Here is a 19,416-nt window from a genome sequence, read left to right on the forward strand (position 1 = left end):
CATGTATCATCATTCACAATCCCCCAATCAAGAATGTACTTAAATCAATCCTCTTATGTATTGAATCTATATTTATGTATTACACATTTATGTATAATAAATTGAATCTATATGTATTACACATTTATATAATAATAACTTGTAAATACAATAGTAATAACTAAGATGCTCCCTATGTGTATACATGGTATGTCACGCCTCTTTGGTTGTACATTGGACTTGTGTTGGAGTTCTGTCTTAAGTCTAGATACGGCTCCAAGTATTGAGTTAGTATAGGTGTGTGTCTGTGTGTGTGTATTAAGTAGTTCAGGTACACTGGACGATGAGTTTGCAGTGGGGCAGTTGAGACTTCAGAAAGTTAAATGCTTTCTGCCAATACAGAGTGGTGTGGTTGTGTGTGTGTTTGTGTTGAGGATGGGGGAGGCGAAAGAGCAAGATGTTGGAATGTCAGGAAATGTTGAGCCACTTTTTTCCAGAGTAAGGCCCTTTCCGCACTGGCTACGTCACCGGTTTGTTCATTGATTTTCGAGACATGCTTGAGATGCACGTCTCAAGTTGGCAGTGTGAAAGCTTTAACCTTCTAACATGGGAGCCGAAATGAAAATCAACAGGTAACGCAGACACAACACACATGCAGACGCACATACAACACACACACAACAAACACGCAATGCACGCACAATGCAGCCAGTTTGCAGAAGGTCTAACTGAATACATGGGTCACTCAAGAATGCTGTAGGTTCAGGCCTTGGGCAACAAAGTCTGGTGTTAATGGCAACAATATATCAATACATTGTAATTGTAGCTGGCAAGAACAAGGCCGTGGGAAGGTTTTACTGGATAAAAGGTTTCACTCGACAAGGCCACCAAGCACAACTATGAGGACTTCACTAAGGTTAGTGTCCAGTGAAGAGTCCATACATGGACAAAAAACAACAACAAAAAAGAGTCCATATATGGACAAAAACAACAACAACAACAACAAAATAGTCTATATATGGACATAAACGAAACAACAACAACAGGTTGAACATGGTTCGTCTGTAGTAGTCTTCCTCACAGAGCAGGAGCAGAGAAACCTCACATCTCCATACCACATGGATTCATTCATAGGACTTTTTTGTAAGCATGTCAGAAGTTGCCCAAAGGAAGTTACATTGGCATATACAGTAATTACATACATTAACTAAATGTGAAATGTAGATTTAAAAAGCTATGATAATCCAAGGACCTAGCCTTCATAGGGTTAAATTCCACGTTACACTATCACACCAATGGAAAAAACAAGGAATGGTAAATGTGTGTATTGTGTTCTGTAAATGTGTGTACTGTGCTCTATAAATGTGTGTACTGTGCTCTGTAAATTTGTGTAATGTGTTCTGAAAATGTGTGTACTGTAAGTGTATGTACTGTATTCTGTAAATGTGTTTACTGTTTCGCTTGTTACACGCATCCCATTTGGCCATACGCGTTAGGGCAATACCTCCAATGGCCACTAGATGTCCTCGCAGTTCAGTCTTCACGACGTCAGGCGGGAAGCCACTCTCTCAGCACAAAGCTAGTTTTGTGTCACAGGTGGATGTCAAGCTGTACTAATTAACGGAAACTGACCAATCATGAGCCTCCAAAAACAACACAAACCCAAACAGACTCAAGACTTACATCATAAACGTTGACCTAAATATGCTAACCACACTGAGGAAGGGACAGGTAAGACATATAATCCCACTAGTTCATTTCTCCCGGCCTGATCTAACTCCTGTTGGTGAGACCATGATCTGCTGAGTCATCATTGCCTGTGAGCTCAGGTAAGTGCTGCTTCAGCAGGTCAACTGGGAGAGCAGGGTTGGAAAACCAACGTCATGAGGCATTTTCTCAGGTAATACATTACATTGGTTTAAGCACAACCAACAACCAATTGTAAATTAAATCATTGATTGTAAATTAAATCATCGCTGAGTGACAGGTATAAATGTCTTATTAAGAAGTTTGAATCTTGATTTGAATGATGTGCATGACACCTCAAAGAGGTGCAGTCCAGAACAGCTGGCACCTGCTAAGAACGGTTCTGTGAACATCCCATAAATCTGTCCAGAACCCCTGAGGGTTTCTTGGCTTTTTTAAAGGATTTTTCACACCATTTAAAGGTAACCTCTACAATTATAACCCTATACACTTCTTTGTCAAATTCAGAAAATTGCTCCTCAATGTCCTCTTCTGTGTGTGTGCACTCAATTAAAGGGGGTTTGTATACAGCCTTGGTTCTGCCAATGGGACACAAACAACATGGCTGAGACCAAGAGGTATACTAGAGCCAATCAGCAGTGTTGCCTCAGGAGCACTGATGGGAGCTGTGCACAATACCCTTTGGCCAGGATTAAGGACCAAACCTTTAATTATGAAGAAAAGGGAGAACAGAGGTTAACTTAAAGTGACCAGATAATTGTGAAGAATGTCTAAACTCCAAGGTTCATTCACCTACAGTACATTAAGCTAATAACAGCATGCAGCCAGAACCCAATGCAGACGCGGACACATTGGTTTACAGTTCAGGTACGTCAATATCAGTACCTGATGCACACACACACACACACACACACACACACACACACACACACACACACACACACACACGTTCGTCACTATAAGTTGCCAACAGTTATGGCCTGTGTTAGTGAAGGTGATCCCATTCATTGCAAGAAAATAAACATGACAAAAAAAATGCATTTCCACTAGTAATACAGAAGATTAATGACTCTCTCACACACACTCACTCTCACTCACTAACTCTCACACACACACACGCTCACTGACTGTTATTACATGAGTTTTTATGATGATTTGCAGAGATACATTTAATCACTATGCTGTTACGTGAGGGTGATGAACGGCTCAGTGCCTGGTGCTCCTGCTAATGATGACCATCCATAGTGTGTTGAACTTCGTTTCTCTAATAGCTACTATTAGTGTGTTTTGTGTGTGTGTGTGTGTGTTTGTGTGTGTGTGTGTGTGTGTGTGTGTGTGTGTGTGTGTGTGTGTGTGTGTGTGTGCGTGTAGGACAATGCCAGCAGCAAACTGCCATGGCTGAATGACATATCATAGTAATGCCTACGGTGTTCACCTCAGGACACTATAAGCATTCTTTGGCTGTGAGTGTGTTACTCTGGTGAAGAATGTGTTCAACTGCATTTAGCCCAGTTAGCTGAAGCGACGTGTTCAGGCTCGTGCATACGTACAGAGTCGTTCATTCTGCACATTTGCTCGTGCTCGCGTCCGCCTGGAACCGACAGCATTTTGACGTGCGCGCGTCCTCATTCCCGGAAGCGTGTTGAGTTCTGGCATCGCCGCTCCCCTCCTCGCGCCATTGAAAGTCAGAGAAGCCCGCAGACTCGCAGAATCCCTCAGTTCAACGGTAAGAACCCTTGAGAATTTTCCAATGTTTCTTAACCTCTATAAGGGTTTATTTTATTAAGCACCGTTGACCTTTTTGAAACTTACCCGCGTGACCGAACTCTTTTGGTCTTTCAGCAACGATTCTCGTGCGCGTGCAAGACCAACTTGTTACAAATGAGCAACTTATCCTACCGCACTCCTACTGTTTAATTACTCAGATAAACTTTTGCAAAAGCTGCACATGTACTTTATATTGAGTGTATGGTACTGTTTTACCGGCCCGCTCTTATGACTCTCCATGGAACACTGGCAGGTGACTCATGTCTGAAACTCGTTCTTTGGCTTTGTCCGCTGACTTGGTCGGCTAGCTAAGGTTAGCAGGCTAATTTGAAGTCGCACTTGAAGTTGATGCCTGATCTTTGTTAGCGCTTGAGTCGGCAGTGAATTAATTGCCATGAGAGGCTTCTCTTTCTGCATCAACGTTCCTGATGAAAACCCTCTCAGTTTGCCTGCGTCACTATCACCGCGGGATACAAGTCTCGGCTTTTGGGTGTGTGAAAGTTGGGAGTTGGAAAGAAAAAGTAACGGAGAAACCTCCAATTCTGATTGATTGCGTAACAGAGCATATACGTTAAATGAAACTACTGCTGTGTTTATTTAACGTTTGAAGGCTCATTGGTGATGTTGTAAGTTACCCCCGCAGTCGTGGCGGCTGGTTCTAAAACGACCTATGACTAGAGGGGGAAATGGCTAGTGTACTGTCAGGAATGCCTTGCCTGAACGAACTTAGGTTATTTTACCGCAGACGTGCGAAACTCCTCATAACTGCACACTTGAAGCAATCGGATTAACAAGAATTAAAGGCCAGAGAGAAAAGGAAGTGTCCTTTTTATACGAGTAAATGAAGGCGAACACTTGTCCGAGAAGTGTGCTAGCTTCTCGGGAGTCCTATGTCGACACTTCAGTTTGCTTAACCACTTCCTGAAAAAAATTAAGTTGAGGGCGGCAGGTACAGACACGAATTGTTAACTACTTTTTCATTCTTGATTGGCGCCAATGTGTTTGACCCTAAACACTTTTCTTGTGAGTGGATTTAAGTCTGCATGATTTATTTCTTCACTTAAGACAACCAGGGAACTATCTGAAGCCTAGGATGTGGTTTTGAACTGTGAAGACTCTAGAGCTGTGACGTGCTTACACCGTTCTGATTCTGTTCAGGGTAGAGGGGCTCAGCGTGGGCAGCTGCGTTGCGAGGTTGCACTTGACAACGGGAATTAAATACATTATCTTTGGCTTGCCTTGCCGTCCTCAGTCAGATCATAAGTGGTTTCAGGTAAAGTGTTTACTCAGGGCTGGGGTGAGCGCACGACGCCTGGTGTAACGTGCCCCCGGGCGCGTAGCTCACCGTAGAGTGCGGCATGTTCGCGTTGGCGCCAGGAGCACGACTCGCATTTCCTTTCCTCTCTGTGTGACTAGTGGCGCGCTAAAAACCTTCTAGTTCCTTCTCTCGCGAAGAGACGGACAGGGCGGTGTCCGCGGGCACAGCACGACTTTAAAGGCTCGTCTTTAATACAAAAAGACAATTATATATAAAAAAAATCAACATCGTTGTTTAATAAAATATGAACATTAAATCATTCTTGATATCAGGGGCGGAGTGGGACACAAAAATCCACCGGGACAATTCTGACTGCACCGGCCCACCACCGGCCCACAACGTGCCCAAAACTGGCCCAACCCGCATCCCCTCCACCTCCCATATCAACTACACAAACAAACGGGCGGCTTTTGATCATTATTGTTAGATTTAGTGTTGATGTGTGGGTGACAGACATGACAGTGACAGTGACAGTGTATTTGTATATGTACATTTATGGAAATACGGAACAAATCGCGTCCCGTATTGGCTCAAATGTTATGCTAATTCGCAACAATGTGTCCTGTCAACTCACTCGCATTTAGTTGACGGCTGGTTGAATAAATCCGTAATTCTTGTACATTTTGATGCACTTTCCTCCAGCATCCGCCTCTTTTTCAGTCTGGCCTTTTTGCCCCCTCCTTTCTCCTTTCTCTTATGTCCCTCAATCAGGTCCACTTCACCTGCTCTCTCTCCCTGATAGCCGCTAATTTATCTCCCTAGGTTCACTTGATAAAGGCACAACGATACGCATTTCCCATGAGGCAATTTGCTCCGACCATTCTACATTCAACAAAAAACGAATTCAATCGCTGGCCAATTTATATTTGTGGTCATGAAAGTAGCCTAATGAAGCGTCTGAATAAAAAAGAATTACATCAATATAGGAGGCTAAACAAAAATCAGAAGGTTGGATTAATGGGAGTGAGTTTGACACACACCATAGGTGTGATGTACAGAGACAAATAGAGCAATAAATAGTGGTTGGACTGCTGAGCCACAGAACTCTCAGAGAACTTGGCCGCTCATGAATTTGACACGACGGCTGCGAAGGCCGGTCTGCAGGCTTGTTCTCGATAGATTATTGGCCGACCGGCCTACCGGGAAAAATCCCGGTCCTCCCGATGGCCACTCCGCCCCTGCTTGATATGCATTATCTACTTACAGAAGTAGACGCCTTCAAGATGGCTTAGCCTACTAAATCTGGAAAATGATTATATTGAAACACAGTAGCCTACCTCATCCTTTTTTGGGGTCATCCAGGTGTTGACTGTAATTAAAGCCGAGTTGAGAGGCTTTTGTGTCAGGTTTCACCTGATGCGTGAGTGATACTGAAATGTGCTTCACCTAAAAAAAAATTAACTTCTGTTTTACTGACTTTTACCCTCAGTCATGGGATTAGAGACTAGTTCCTGCTGTGAGGCTGGTGTGGTGTAGTGGTCCTTGGAGAAGTGGGTATACTCTTAATTTTGCATTTTTTTTTAAGCAGCCCATACAGCACATGATAAACGCCCTGTTAAGGGAAGTGGGTATACGCAATGCTGACTGAAAAATAAGTGGGTATGCTCTGTATACCTGCGTATACCCTGGACTACACCACTGGGTGTGGGGAACTAATGGTTGGGTTATAGGAAGCAGTCTAAGCGGTCACAATATCCTACTGCGATTCCCTTATGCCATCAGTCACCTTATTCATGTGTATGATAAAAATGTTACTCTATTTATTTGCCACGCAACACAGGGGGAGTACTTGTACTCTATACAACTGCACCCCTGTTGAGCTCATAATCTTTTTTTAGCTTATTGTCTTGTTGTTGTGTTATTAGTTGTGTTTGTGTTATTTGTTGTCCCTCGTGGCACCAACAGGAGCAGCGCTCCAAATTTCATTGTATGCAAATTCAACAACACTAAAGGCTTTCAATTTCACTTATCAGCTCTCTATGTAAACTTTGTTAAATGTTTAAGCACTTTGGGCTGCATTGTTTTGCATGGAAGGTGCTATACAAATAAAGTTTATTATTATTGATCTATTTCTTGTTTTTTGTAGAACGTGGGGCATTTTCCCTCTAACTTTTTTAAATTGGTCATAGTTGAAGATCGCTATAGCAACAAGCACATACAATACTCTATTTTACATCTGAATTAAGACACCCATATTGAATGAAGACCAGAAAGTGATGTAACCTGGTTGTACAGTAGAGGTGCTCCCATGGTAGCGCCCCCTAGTGGTAGCTGCCCCTCTGTCCCTGTAATGAGGCGCAGACCTGACTGCACAGAGGCGTGTGATGTAATGCAATACATATCCCTCTTGTTTGGAAGCTCAGTTGAATGTAGGGAGGAGGTGGCATTCAGAGGCCCCATGAGGTATGTTTGTTGTTGGTATTGTCGCCGTTGTTGTTGTTGTTGTTGTTTCACACACACACACACACACACACACACAGAACCGCCTAGAGCTATGGGGCAGTAGGATGAACTGCACTGGTGTTCCAGAATGGCAACATACACACTCACACTCACACACTCTCTCATGCAAACACACTCACTCACTCACACACACACAAATATGATACACATACACTGGTAGAGATTAGCTGTCAGTGGATTCACAGAAATGAGATCTCTGGGTATGGATAGGTGGGTGACTGTGTAGGAAGGCTCAGACATCAGCTACAGGACGTCTACTACAGTGGTCCTGTGAGTGTGTGTCAGACCAGACCAGACCAGACCAGACCAGACATCACATGCAGGTGGTCTATTGCAGTGGTCCACAGATGTGTATGTGTATCCGACCAGACCGGACATCAGCTGCAGGGGATCTACGTGTGTGTGTGTGTGTGTGTGTGTGTGTGTGTGCACGCGCAAGTTAGGTTAAACTTAGCAGCATGAGTGCAAAGTTGGCTTCCTGGTTTCATGACCTCCACCTAGGGCAGCCATTGTGCAGAGGACAGGGCACAGGAAGTGAGGAGAGAGAAACAGGAAGTGAGGGAAGAGAAACAGGAAGTGAGGGGCCCACGTCATTTTCAGGGTCCCCAGATGCTACCAATGCAATCAGTCTATAGTGTAATACCAGCGTGACTGTGCACACACACACACACACACCACATCAGTCTGTAGTGTAATACCAGCGTGACCATGCACACACACACACACAGTCCAGTGCACAGAAGGCATCTCAAAGTAAAGTGGAGGCTTTTAAGTCCAGCCTCTCTTCTATCTCTCTCTTCTCTCCCTATCTCGTCTCTTTTTCTCTCACGTTCTGCCCTCTTTCTTTGCCCCCCGTCTCTCCCAGGAGCTCTGTGTGTGTGTGTGTGTGTGTGTGTGTGTGTGTGTGTGTGTGTGTGTGTCCTCAGGAAGAGGGGTATTGAGGGCGATTGTGTTATTCTCTGCAACCCCGCCCACACTCTTGATATCTGTCTGTTGGTGACACAAACCAGAGACGGGGGAGAGAGAGAGAGAGAGAGAGAGAGAGAGAGTGTGTGTGTGTGTGTGTGTGTGTGTGTGTGTGTGTGTGTGTGTGTGTGTGTGTGTGTGTGTGTGTGTGTGTGTGTGTGTGTGTGTGTGTGTGTGCGCGTTGGGTGTCCTTCCTTGCCTTTCAGAGTGAGTTCTGAGTGTCCTCCAGGTCTATGTCCTGTGTGTGATTAATGGACAGGAACGTCTTCAGAACAGAACCCCTTCGGACAACCTGGACCAGGTTTATTTTGGCTCCACATTCTTTTGTGTGTGTGTGTGTACAGAAGGTGTCCCAGGAGGAGTGAACTACTTCTTTTTTTATTATTGGAAGAATACATTTTTATAAATAAATATTTTTTTATTTATTTAAGCGTTTCTATAGCCACGGTGGCGGGGTTGCCAAGTGAGCAGGTTGGAATGCTCTGCTTTCTGAGCTGAAGGTGTGTGACCTTTATGGTGACCTTTTGAGCTCCTGTGACTTCAGTGGAGCTCTCCTGACGCTTAAGGTCCTCTGTCCTGGTGGGACACACACATACACATACACACACACACACACACACACACACACGTACACTCTTTCTGGGATGAACTTTATTTATCATTATTAGTGAATACAGACACACACACACACACACTGTGTATGGGATGAACTTTATTCATCATTATTAGGGAATACACACACACACACACACACACACACACACACTCCTCTCCTCTCTTTCTATTCTGGTACTCACACATACACACACACACACCTCACTCTCTTGTTCTGTCTGCCCCCAACACACACGCTCGCCTACTCTTGCACACACACACACTTCTTGCCAGGTGTGTGTGTGTGTGTGTGTGAGTGTGAGTGCCACCTATCCTTCTTACAGCAGAGAAACACGATGGTATGTGTTGAAGTGATGATTCATTTGACAGAAATACAGAAATACAACTAAAACTGCATCAATATCTCAACTGATGTGTGTATTCAGAGACATTTATACAGACCCTGACGAGCTCACACACACGCTCACGCTCACGCACACTCATGCACACACTCACGCTGACGCACACACACACACACACTCACTCTCACAGTTTCGAGAAGCATCTAGATATCCCCCGACACAATGGCACACTGAATGGAAGAGGCTTAATACCTTCTCTTTTGGTTTTGGCTGTGAACTCTGTCAGTGGCTGGAGTGTATGAGAGAGGGAGAGTGTTTGTGTGTATGTGTCAGAAAGTGAATAGCTGGTCGTGTGTGTGTGTGTGTGTGTGTGTGTGTGTGTGTGTGTGTGAGGATGAGCGAGGATGAGCCCTGCTGGATCATTGGCTTCGTAGTGGATTAATTTCACAGCCTCTCGGTAAGGGAGGCTTTTTTCGAATGATCCCCAACCAGATTAAACTCGCAGTCCATCCAGAAACAGACACAGGTGGATGGTATGTGTCTTCTAAAAACCTTTGCAACCTTTTGTTGGGGGATGGTTGCTCAGGAAACAGAAGCTGTGTGTGTGAGAGCTCGCAATCTATGTCATCTATCTAACACATGGGCAACGCGACTCACACACACACACACACACACACACACCTGTGCATACTCAAATGTGCCCTCACTAATGTGCCGATGCATGCAATGAACAGATGTGTGCACGCATGCATGTGTCACACAATCTGCACAAGTGCCATCGGCCAATCACAATTCAGACCCCTACAATGCAAGTATTGGGATTGACGGACATCTCAGCCCTTTTGGTTGGTACTTTGGTCCCTGGTGGCTGTAAATGCTATGCACAGCTAGCGCTGATGGCTGTAAATGCTATGCACAGGTAGCGCTGATGGCTGTAAATGCTATACACAGCTAGCACAGGTGGCTGCAAATGCTATGCACAGGTAGCGCCGATGGCTCTAAATGTTATGCACAGCTAGCACAGGTGGCTGCAAATGCTATGCACAGCTAGCACAGGTGGCTGTAAATGCTATGCACAGCTAGCCCTAATGGCTGTAAATGCTATGCACAGCTAGCGCTGATGGCTGTAAATGCTATGCACAGGTAGCGCCGATGGCTCTAAATGTTATGCACAGTTAGCACAGGTGGCTGTAAATGCTATGCACAGCTAGCGCTGATGGCTGTAAATGCTATGCACAGATAGCGCTGATGGCTGTAAATGCTATGCACAGATAGCGCCGATGGCTGTAAATGCTATGCACAGGTAGCGCCGATGGCTGTAAATGCTATGCACAGGTAGCGCCGATGGCTCTAAATGTTATGCACAGTTAGCACAGGTGGCTGTAAATGCTATGCACAGCTAGCGCTGATGGCTGTAAATGCTATGCACAGCTAGCACAGGTGGCTGTAAATGCTATGCACAGATAGCGCTGATGGCTGTAAATGCTATGCACAGCTAACGCTGATGGCTGTAAATGCTATGCACAGATAGCGCTGATGGCTGTAAATGCTATGCACAGATAGCGCTGATGGCTGTAAATGCTATGCACAGATAGCGCTAATGGCTGAAAATGCTATGCACAGGTAGCGCTAATGGCTGAAAATGCTATGCACAGGTAGCGCTGATGGCTGAAAATGCTATGCACAGGTAGCGCTGATGGCTGCAAATGCTATGCACAGCTAGCACAGGTGGCTGTAAATGCTATGCACAGCTAGCGCTGATGGCCGAAACTGCTATGTACAGCTAGAACTTAGAGGAACCCCTGAAGAGTTATAAGAACCTTTTGAGGCAGAGGGGAGTGTTATAGCCGCCTCATGGCCTCGGTTTCCCAGAGAAGGGCTTCTTCAGGTAACCTTAGAACCGTAGAGTGGCGTCTCCGTGGCAGCGCTGGTTTCAGTAACGTAGCCTCTGCACTTGGCTCCTCCGGAGGAAGAGGAGGAGGAGGAGGAGGCTGTCGCCACGGTAATTAAGGTCAATGTTTCTGGGCCGCTCGTGTGTGTGTGTGTGTGTGTGTGTTGCCAGTGATTATGCAACATTCGCGCTCTCAACAGCACACACACACACACACACACACACACACACACACACACACACTCCTCCACTTCCTCCTGAGACTCATGCCATCCTTGTCGGTTCCCCTCCCTCTGATGTTCTCTCCTACCCTCCCTTATTTCGCTTCCTCTTCTCTTGCGCACTCCCTTTTTCTCCTCTTTCTTTCTTTCTTTCTTTTTCTTCCTTCTCACCCTAACACACCCTTCTCTCTCTTTCTCACACTCTCCTCTCTCTCTCTCTTTCTCACACTCTCCTCTCTCTCTCTCTCTCTCTCTCTCTCTCGCTCGCATCTAAATGATTGAGAGGTAATTGCAGCTTCTGGTGAGTGAGTGCAGCTGCTTGGCACCAGTCTCGGTGCAGATGACCGTTGGACAGTGAAGCGGGTCGTTTCTAACGGACTCGGTGCTGAGTGAAGCGGGTCGTTTCTAACGGACTCGGTGCTGAGTGAAGCGGGTCGTTTCTAACGGACTCGGTGCTGAGTGAAGCGGGTCGTTTTTAACGGACTCGGTGCTGAGTGAAGCGGGTCGTTTCTAACGGACTCGGTGCTGAGTGAAGCGGGTTGTTTTTAACGGACTCGGTGCTGAGTGAAGCGGGTCGTTTCTAACGGACTCGGTGCTGAGTGAAGCGGGTCGTTTCTAACGGACTCGGTGCTGAGTGAAGCGGGGCATTACCGGACTCGGTGCTGAGTGAAGCGGGGCATTACCGGACTCGGTAGAGACGAACGTTGAACAGTGAACTTCTCTTGGACTTTGTCCTTCCGCAGTTATTTTCCACTAATACACGTGTGTGTGTGGGTGTGTGTGTGGGTGTGTGTGTGTGGGTGTGTGTGTGTGTGTGTGTGTGTGTGTGTGTGTGTGTGTGTGTGTGTGTGTGAGTGGCTGTGTGTGTGGCTGTGGAAAGCACTAGTAGACCACTATATCACAGCTGGACATGGTCATTTAACACAAGACACACAAGTCTGGGCATCATTTTGGAAGTGTGTCTGTGTGAGTCCTAACAAGACTCCACAACTGTGTGTGTGTGTGGCCTGACAAGACTGCACAAGTGTGTGTGTGTGTGTGTGTGTGTGGCCTGACAAGACTGCACAAGTGTGTGTGAGGCCTTACAAGACTGCACATGTTTGTGCGTGTTATTTGGCCCATTCGGGTTTGCCTCCAAGCCCAGTGGGCAACGTGTTTGTGTGTGTGTGTGTGTGTTTAATTCATCTAATTTTAAACGACCCTCCGGACTGTTGTCCTGTGATTGCAGAGGTAAGAATGAAGCTCATAGCAGCAGAGACCCCACAGTGTGTGTGTGTGTGTGTGTGTGTGAGATGTTAGCTCTGCTGTAACTGGGGTTCATTAACCCCTCTCAGAACCTCCAGTGTTCATACAGCTGTTACCATGGGGATAGAATCCAAGTCCCAGCATGCATCTTATCAGTGTAGAGCGATTTTAGATCACACTGTTTTTAAGAGATTAGCTTTTTGGCGCAGTGTTCTAGAACATCATTTAGGCTGTTCTGAGCAGGAGAAGACAAACACACGCATGATTAGGCTCCAGTGGAGATGGATGGGGTGTTTCTCTAGAGAAGGGACTGCATCAGAGAGAGTTTAAACCTAGCGCTCTCTAAAGAAGGGACTGCATCAGTGAGAGAGTTTAAACCTAGCGCTCTCTAAAGAAGGGACTGCATCAGTGAGAGAGTTTAAACCTAGCGCTCTCTAAAGAAGGGACTGTATCAGTGAGAGAGTTTAAACCTAGCGCTCTCTAGAGAAGGGACTGCATCAGTGAGAGTTTAAACCTAGCGCTCTCTAGAGAAGGGACTGCATCAGTGAGAGAGTTTAAACCTAGCGCTCTCTAGAGCAGGGACGGCTGTTTGTTGAGGACGGGAGAGTGTGAGGAGAAGGGGTGAGTGTGAAGAGAAAGGAGAAGGGTGAGGAGAAGAGGAGAGTGTTAGGAGAAGAGGAGAGTGTTAGGAGAAGAGGAGAGTGTTAGGAGAAGAGGAGAGTGTGAGGAGAAGAGGAGAGGAGAGTGTGAGGAGAGGAGAAGAGGAGAGGAGAGTGTGAGGAGAAGAGGAGAGGAGGAGAGGAGAGTGTGAGGAGAGGAGAAGAGGAGAGTGTGAGGAGAAGAGGAGAGGAGAGTGTGAGGAGAAGAGGAGAGTGTTAGGAGAAGAGGAGAGTGTTAGGAGAAGAGGAGAGTGTTAGGAGAAGAGGAGAGGAGAGTGTGAGAAGAGGAGAGTGTGAGGAGAAGAGGAGAGCCTGAGGAGAAGAGGAGAGCCTGAGGAGAAGAGGAGAGTGTGAGGAGAAGGGGAGAGTGTTAGGAGAAGGGAGAAGAGGAGAGTGTGAGGAGAAGAGGAGAGCCTGAGGAGAAGGGGAGAGTGTGAGAAGAGGAGAGTGTGAGGAGAAGAAGAGAGTGTGAGAAGAGGAGAGTGTGAGGAGAAGAGAAGAGGAGAGTGTGAGGAGAAGAGAAGAGGAGAGTGTGAGGAGAAGAGAAGAGGAGAGTGTGAGGAGAAGAGGAGAGTGTGAGGAGAAGAGGAGAGTGTTAGGAGAAGAGGAGAAGAGGAGAGTGTTGGGAGAAGAGGAGAGTGTGAGGAGAAGAGGAGAGTGTGAGGAGAAGAGGAGAGTGTGAGGAGAAGGGGAGAGTGTGAGGAGAAGGAGGGGCTCGGAGGATGCGATGGAAAGTTTCTTTTGGTTCCTCCTCCTCTGGAGTCCTATACAACGGAACTGTTCCACATTCAAAACGGTTCCGCTCTCTTGAAATACAAACACCAAATGTCTGTGTGTGTGGAACAGTGTGTGTGTGTGTGTGTGTGTGTGTGTGTGTGTGTGTGTGTGTGTGTGTGTGTGTGTGTGTGTGGGGAACAGTGTGTGTTAGCCGGAGCCCTGTCCTGCATTCAAGCACTCCTCTCATACATACTTCATCATAATACTGTTTAAAGGGATGTGTGCGTTTCTCATTTGGCAAAACTGCTGTAGAGATGTCTTTGCAGAGTTCAGTTCTGCGCAAAAAGTGTCAAATTTGTTTAGTTTGTTTTCCGGATTACGAAATGCCACAAATTTAGGTTAAATGTTTATGACGCGAGTTCAATGTTGACGTCGGTCTATTTCACCCTGCTCCCACTCCCCTGATGCGGATACAGTAGGGGTCGCGGGGTCGACAGTAGGGGTCGCGGGGTCGACAGTAGGGGTCGCGGGGTCGACAGTAGGGGTCGTGCCCTCTGCTCCTCTGTTATCTTTCTAATTAAACCTGCTCTCTGAAGGTCTTAACGAGCCCTAATGATCTCAAATGAGATTTTGAGTGATGGGCCTGTGTGTGTGTGTGTGGACCTTTGGGGGTGTGTGTGTGTGTGTGTGTGTGTGTGTGTGTGTGTGGGGACCTGAGGGGTTGTGCCGGTGCTCGCGGTGCTGCCCAGAGGGCCTCGTTAGGCCCTAATCAGTCTAATCCTGGCGAGGTAATCTGGTCCAGATTGTTAGTTGCTAAGGAACAGGTGTAATCTGGAGTTCTGCCACTTCCAGGCTGCGGCTCAGAGACAGGAGTTTCTCTCCTGAGACGGGATGAGCTGCAGCTCAACAGCAGATACAGAGACGTGTGTGTGTGTGTCTGGTGTGTGTGTGTGTGTGTGATCTGCATCTAAACAGCAAATACAGAAACGTGTGTGTGTGTGATCTTAATCTAAACAGGAAATACAGAGGTGTGTGTGTGTGTGTGTGTGTGTGTGTGTGTGTGTGTGTGTGTGTGTGTGTGTGTGTGTGTGTGTGTGTGTGTGTGTGTGTGTGTGTGTGTGTGTGTGTGTGTGTGTGTGTGTGTGCGTGTGTGTGTGTGAGATCCACTGCAGCTAAATAGGCAGTGTGTAGAGGTAGGTAAGGACATGGGGGAGGAGGGGGAGTGTCAAGTTGATGTTGTCATGGCACCCAGTGTCTGTGTGTGTGTTAGGGCTGGGCGATATGGAAAAAAACATGTATCACGATATGGATTATTTTATATCACGATAGCGATATATATCACGATAATGATATAATAATGGAAAAAATGTAGCGGGAGCATTAATCCGCTACTAAAATGATATGTATAGAGTGAGTGTAACTAAGATCTCACTCCCCTGTAATATTGACTAATATTAAATATAATGAAGAGATAAAAGCCATTCAGTATTAAATAAGACATGTACTAATATTAATTATTATAAATAGATACATTCAATGAACCTACTCTAAATATTTGCTTTAATAACTATTTTCATACCCATTCAATATCAGTGGCCTAATGCCCAATCACTCTCTCGTTCACGCTTGGTATAAATATACAATCAATAAACAACTTAACTAATGCAATAACAATATAACAATATGGCAATACAATCCTGATGTATTTTACAGTTCTTTGTGTTCCGAATAGATGTATGAGTTCAGAGTTCAAAAGTCGATGGTCACAGCTCAGAATACGTACGATGACGTATTTGCAGACCTGCCAACATGTACGCATTTTGCGTACCTGGCACGCATTTTGACATCAAAGTACGCTGGTACGAGTTGATGGTCTAAAAGTACGCATAACCAAAAAAATATATGCATATCTTTTTTTTTTTTTTAGAACGCATAACGCTCAATAATGCATTGCCGGTTTTCAACGGGTTCAAACTTCACAGTCTGTCTCGAGCCACCAATGCGTACATAGGCAGCTGCAGCAGATCAAGAAGCAGAAGAGGAGTTTGACCAATCACAGACCCCCTGCCGTTACTATCGTTACTATCCCCTGTATGACCATCGAAATCAGAGAATACTAGGTTACTCTGCGGTCAGAGGAATCAACCGCTGTTTAGGTGTCAGTTAACGATTTTTCATTCATGAATACTTACCTAATTCTCCCTTCCCGACCACATCTGGCCAATTCTTCAAGTGAGGACATTAAAAAAATCACTTAAGGTAAACTAACGAGTAATGTAGAGATAAGACGTTAAAAATGTATTTATAAAAATGTAGCCCAACGATGTTAACCATGTGGTTTTCGTGTTCGCCATCGATTTAAAATGGCAAATACATCTAAGTGTCTTGGCTGTGTTAGAAATGGTTTGACTGTACGCTTTTTGTGTTTTTTCAAACTACTTATTTTAGACAAACTCTTGTAATATGTTACCATGGCAGAACCACCGGATAAAATAAAAAGATCGCAAAAAAATCATAGATAGTTACCGGGAGAGATGGCCATCCCTCCGTTCTTTTCAGACACATCCCCACCATGCTTTCTGCACAGTGTGCAATGTCATTATTGACATCAGTCACCAAGGAGCAACAGGTAACGAACACAGTAAGATGCATATTATCAGAAAATCATAGGCTTATCTGTCAAGTTCATGCTAGAGGTCCGCGGCAGCCTTCTACGTACAGTGTCCACACATGCTTACGCACAGCTGTTGTCAGGCCACAGTGTAAAAGGCTATATGTTTCTAATAATAATAATAATAGGCTAATGATAATAGCAGACATCCAAAGTCTCCCGGAAGTTCCGGGAGTCTCCCGCATATTGATAACCACTCCCTGATGCCCGCAAATGACTTAAAATCTCCCGGAATCTAGAGCGAGCGACGTGCTCCAAACCGTGTTAGAATCTGTGTAGCGCGCGCACGACAGAGAGAGAGGGACCTGGAGACTGTGCGTGTGTGAGGCAGTGTGCGTGTGTGCCTCAGGAGCATCCTGATTGGCCTGTTTCGGTAAGTCAACCAATCAATTTTCAGTGTGGGCGGCCTTTTATCTCTTCTCCCGAACCGAATTAATCAGTTCAGTGTATCTAGGAACAGGGGCACCATGGCACAGGGAGAGTGCCCCCCAAAAAGTTTCATTTCATGTGCATATTATTCATGCCAGCTAGTTGCCAGGGCTACATGAAAACAACAAGCTCCTTAAACTTGTTTAAAGTTGCAATGGAATACAAATAAAAGCAGTTAACATAAATAGGATAGTATTAGCTGCATATAATAAATAGTAAAAGTAATCTACATATTTAAACATAATTAACAAAGAATTGCATAGGGCTATAGCCTATAGAATGATATTATGCTTTTATAACTTTTAGGGACCACAACAGTAATACGTAGGCCTAGGGGGGGGGGGGATACCTCCCTGAAATGACTTTTTGCAGGTTGGGATGTCTGTAATAGCCTAAAAAAACGCTTCCACTGACTAGAATTTAACTAAATAATAAAGAAGCAAACACAGCGCCATCATTTGGTCTTAGCAGTTGTCTAGTCCTGGTATCACATGTAATTGGGCTTGCATTCGAACATCAGACGTGGGGAGAAAAAAGAATGATGAATCATGACACTTGATAGGTATGAGGTAGGGAAAAAATACAACATGACCATTGTGTGAGAAGTTCCTAAGGAGCCTAGAGTGAAATAACATCCCAGGCTACAAATTAGTTGTCACAGTTATCACTTATAACTGTTATCACAGTCTTTTTATTTTATTTCATTAGGCCTTCTAAAGTGGTTCAGAACTGCATTATTTATTAGCTCAGAATGTCGTCGATTGGTTCAATCATGCAACAACAGCATTATAACTAATAAAATGAAGGCCACAAAATCTTGCCGCGCCGCACCGGGGTGGTACTCAAACACATTTTCCAATGTTGGCAGGTCTGTATTTGTCAATCCACAGAGTGCTGTGCCGCTCCGGCAAGCGGCTGTGCTGGCGGTGTGTGTGAGCGATACGAATGTTTGTATAATGCCGTTCAGTTCGGGAAGGAGCTCCTTGTTATGTATGTGTGTGTAATGTCAGGATAATAACTCAATAAAACTGGAACCCAGTACCTCGATGGTCCAGAGAGATGGGTCAAACTGAGTTGTCCGTGGATGGCAGGGCAAAGAGCGTCAATCAGAAGGTAGAGTAGACCCAGGGCTAGCTGCTAACTGTCTGTCCGTTACCAGGGAAACCAGCGACACACCGTTGAATCTCAACTAGCAGCGATAGCTAAACGTTGCTAGCAGCCACTGAAGCTGCCAGCTGACTGTATAATGAAAAAAAGTTTATCACGATAGAAACGATAGAGGAGAAAGGTCACGATAGACACGTTTCTATCGTCCTCACGATATATATCGTCATATCGCCCAGCCCTAGTGTGTGTGTGTGTGTGCTCGCGCAGTGGTAGATGACTCTGTTTCCGCCCCAACCTTATGCTGCAGACTCTGACCTGTGCATACACTCTACTGTTAGCCAGACTGAGATTTCTCACCAATACCTGTGTGTGTGTGTGTGTGTGTGTGTGTGTGTGTGTGTGTGTGTGTGTGTGTGTGTGTGTTTACACTGGCATGCTATTGCTGCCACAGAGTGTTTACCCAGTGCTGATGTCATTGATCAGGGACTGAGTGACTCTTCAGTAAACAGGGACACACCTCTGCCTGTCGCCTCTGACAATCTGTGTGTGTGTGTGTGTGTGTGTGTGTGTGAAACAAGAGTGTGCAGTGCTCTTTGACTTCCTGCCATACTCTTTGGTTCTTAGGTCGAGTTCTCAGCCCTTCCCACATATTTCATCTCACCAGAGAAAGTACAATTTACAATACTCCATTCATTTAATTCCAGTTCTACACAACCGAGACGTCTCCTTCCCCAAGCGTGTGTTCTGTGTGTGTGTGTGTGTGTGTGTGTGTGTGTGTGTGTGTGTGTGTGTGTGTGTGTGTGTGTGTGTGTGTGTGTGTGTAACACGAGATGTCTCCTTCCCCAAGCCTGTGGTGCAGGGAAGTCAAACACAATAGACAGGCCGCTTATGTCTCTGCCTGAGCAAACCACAAGTCTAATCAGAGATCACAACTGATGTCTCTCGCAGCGCAGCTAGTCTCTGGTCATGTGTTTGTGTGTTTGGGGATGCTAGCTTGTAGCGCAGATAGTCACTGGTCATGTGTTTGTGTGTTTGGGGCTGCTAGCTTGTAGCGCAGATAGTCACTGGTCATGTGCTTGTGTGTTTGGGGCTGCTAGTTTGTAGCGCAGCTAGTCACTGGTCATGTGTTTGTGTGTTTAAGGCTGCTAGCTTGTAGCGCAGGTAGTCACTGGTCATGTGTTTGGGGCTGCTAGCTTGTAGCGCAGCTAGTCACTGGTCATGTGTTTGTGTGTTTGGGGCTGCTAGCTTGTAGCGCAGGTAGTCACTGGTCATGTTTTTGGGGCAATGTCTCAAAACGAGTACTTTACGAGGTACGCTGAC

At 45.6% G+C, this 19,416-nt stretch overlaps 1 protein-coding gene across 1 annotated transcript in view; it reads left to right on the top strand.

The window, feature by feature from the left end:
- Nucleotides 1–3,330: 3,330 nt before the first annotated feature.
- The window catches only part of arhgdia (Rho GDP dissociation inhibitor (GDI) alpha), a 28,768-nt gene continuing 12,682 nt past the window's right edge, over nucleotides 3,331–19,416 (top strand). Inside the window, exon 1 of the mRNA XM_080836022.1 lies at nucleotides 3,331–3,412. The gene's annotated coding sequence lies outside the window, so the exon portion shown is untranslated. The remainder of the gene's footprint in view (nucleotides 3,413–19,416) is intronic.

This window comes from Sprattus sprattus (genome assembly GCF_963457725.1).
Source record: "Sprattus sprattus genome assembly, chromosome: 3".
Taxonomy (NCBI): Eukaryota; Metazoa; Chordata; class Actinopteri; order Clupeiformes; family Clupeidae; genus Sprattus; species Sprattus sprattus.